The sequence below is a fragment of the Galeopterus variegatus genome, unplaced genomic scaffold (genome assembly GCF_000696425.1).
Source record: "Galeopterus variegatus unplaced genomic scaffold, G_variegatus-3.0.2 Scaffold4258, whole genome shotgun sequence".
Classification (NCBI taxonomy): Eukaryota; Metazoa; Chordata; class Mammalia; order Dermoptera; family Cynocephalidae; genus Galeopterus; species Galeopterus variegatus.
Window position 1 is genome coordinate 169,677 of NW_007730369.1, and position 3,333 is coordinate 173,009.

A 3,333-nucleotide genomic window follows, 5' to 3' on the forward strand; every position below is an offset into this window, starting at 1 on the left:
TAAAACATGTTTTAACAAATTTAAAAGAATATAAATTTTACAAATTATGCTCTCAGGTCATGATAGAATTAAAGTAGAAATCAATAACAGATAGCTGGCTGGGAAAAAGCCCAAAGTATTTGGAGATAACACACTTCTTTTTAATTGAAACATAATTGATTTTACATATCAACAATACACTTATAAAGAACAATGGGACAAAAAAGAAGCCTCACGAGAAATTTTAAAAATTCAACTTATCAAAATTTGTGGAATTCAGCAGAAGTGGTGTTTGAGGGAAATTTAGAGCACTGAATGCACATATAAGAAAATAAGAAATATCTAAAATCAGTAATTTAAGCTTCTACTTTAGGAAACTAAAAAAGAAGAGCAAATTAAATTCAAAATAAGCAGGGGAAAAAAAGAAAGAAAGAAAAGGAAAAATAAGAAGAGAAATTGCCCAATCTATCAAAACTCACATAAAGAGAAATATAAAATCTAAATTGGCATATACCTAAAAGAAATTGAAGCAATATAAAGTTCATGGAAAAATAGAATTAAAACAAACAAAAGAATTAAAAGATAATGTGAATTTTTCCATGAACTTTTTTTTTTTTTTTTTTTTTAAAGGGGACTGGTAAGGGGATCTTAGCCCTTGGCTTGGTGTTGTCAGCACCATGCTCTCCCAAGTGAGCCACGGGCCGGCCCAAAGTTGCCTATTTCTTGATTCAGCATCATTCACTTGGTTGCTGTAAACCTTTTTCTCCCAGAGTTCCAACAAGGTTGGTTCCAGCAATTATTGCTCATTTCTTAAGTGTTTCTCCGGTGGGCTAGACCCTTGCAGCTGTCTCCTTCACTACTTTTACATGCATGCTATTAACATTTAGCCTTCATGGAACTTCACTTTACTCATCTGTAAAACGGTGATATTAATGCCCAGGGCTTCTGCTTGACAAACTCTTTGGTGCTGCAAGGAAATGAAGCCCAGGTAGGTTGATGTCAGAGGTAGGGTCCGGGGGGCCCGACAGTCGGCCTCAACCCGTCCCGTCCTCTTCCCAGGTTCTTGACTCTGCCACAGGAAAGAATTCAAGGGCAGAGTCACAGTAGAAAGTGAGAACAGGTTTAATAAAATAGATAAGAAGTACAGGTTCCACGGAGAGAGTGCGGCATGCTCCAGAGACTGAGCAGGGCCCACACCAAGTCTAACACAAAAGTAGGTTCAGTTCAGACATCAAGTCTAACACAGAAGCAAGAAAAACATACTCAAAGTTCAGTACAGAGCGCAGGCTGGCTCAAGAGAGTGAGCAGCCCTCGCTGAGAGTAAGTTCCATACAAAGTAAAGCACGAACACCTCAGCCAGCCAAGTGGGATTCGGCTTTTGTAGTTTATCTAATGAATATTCAGCTAAGGGGGTGGCTCCCAGTTATGTAACATTTAGTCTTGCACACGTTCAGTCAGTCTCTTCCTAAAGCATGTTTTTTTGGTCAAATTGCATTACATGCACCAGGCATATTCAAGAATATTCTGTGCTCTCTACCAAGCATGCCCAGCAACTAGATTAGCATAAGCCAGCCCCCTGTGGTCTCATTTTCCCTGTGCTGGTGCCGAAAAAAAGTCTAACTGGCAACAGTAACTTACCTCCAGGGGAGAGCCCAGAGGAGGGGGCCTGAGACCTCCAGGAGGGCTGAAACCCAAACCCAGGGAAACTGAGCACTTCCTATATCAAGGTGACCTCAGTCAACAAGGGTTTTTGTCAAGATACCCTGAGAAGTAAGAGAACAAAGATACTGTCTGGTTCCATCTGGGATATCATCGAAACTAGTGACCACAAAACAACACCCCCTTCTGTCATGCCTGTGACTCCCCTATGACTTAATCCTTCCAATGTCCCAATGATCTCGAGTCATTGCCCCCAACCCCCATGTTGTGGCTTCATTCTCCTCAGAGAGACAAGCTGATTGGTTCCTCTCACCAGAGAGCCTGGACCAGGCCACCTCACAGATGGTGGGCCAGCCAATGGGTGGCTGCCCTGGCTCACAGCTCAGCCCTGGTCCATCCAGCTGTGGCCAGAGAGGCCTTTCCCATCCACAGCTGGAGCGTGGCTGAGGCAGGGAGGGGCGGGGCACTGGCAACGTCCCCCATGATCAGGGCTGTGGTGAGGCAGGTGGGGAAGCAAATCACACATGTCAAATGCTTCTCATGTAGTGGAATTCTAACCAGTGCTAACCAGCCTCCTCCTCATAAAAGGCTCAGCAACTTGAGAGTAAGGACTGGGTTTCAAATATCTGTGTCGCTCCACCGATCCGAGCTCAGTGTCCTCTCCAGAGAGCCATCTCCAAGTGTTTACGATGGAATCTGGCTGCTTCTGAGGAAATCTGGGCCTTTTGGCAGGGCTGTGTCAGGGCTGGGGAGGTGGCAGTAGCTGGGGACTTGGCTTTAGGAGAGGGACAGGTGCAGCCCATCAGCCCAGGTATTTGTTTCCAATATTAAAAGCCAGCTGCATCCTGATCTGAGGAGGAAGTTGGGTTGGGTCTACCAGGAGGGAGGATGGAAGTGGGATTCCAGGTTGTGACATCATGAGGACATCTGAGGGGTGAGTGTCCTATTTCTGGCCCCATCCTCCACTGCTCAGCCCAACGCTGGCCTCACTCCAGGTGACAGGTAGACCCAGTGGGTTCCCTGGGGCTGCTTGGCCTGCGAGGGGGTGGCCTGCCTTCCTGGCCCCAGGTGGGTCTGACAGGTCTAGGGAGCTTTTAGGTACAACAGGCAACAGTCTCTGAAAGTAGGGAAGGAAAAGGAGACCCAGCAAGGGTTGGGGTCCTGCCTCTACCAGTCCTAGTCAAAGGGCACAGCTAAGCCTAGTGGTCTTTGCAAGATACTCCCAGGACTCCAACTACCACTTTCCCCAGTATCAGTGTGCACTCCAGCTGCGACCTCATTCCAGGACTCCAGACTTTGGCAAGTCCCATTCCCACTGCTCGTAAGCAAAAGGATCTAGATTGGAACCCAGGACTCTGGGTTGGTGTATGTGCACTCAACCGTGAGGTTAAGTGGCCTCATAGAGGCAGGTGCCCTCCTGTCTCCATCCCTCTCTAAGCCGCTGTTTAGGCCTCATCACCTGCCCCGGGACTGCAGGACTGGACTCCTCTGAGGCCTCCCTGCTCCTGTGCCTTCCCTTCAGTCCACTGTCCACATGCAGCCAGAGGGGTCTTCCTAAAACACAGACCTGACCATGTCCCTCCAGCTAAAAGCCTCCATTGTCACTTTCCTTTGACTGCAGGACAAAGATCAGACTCTTCTTTTTTTTTTTTTTTTTCCTTTTTGTCTTTTTTCGTGTCCGGCAATGGATCGCAA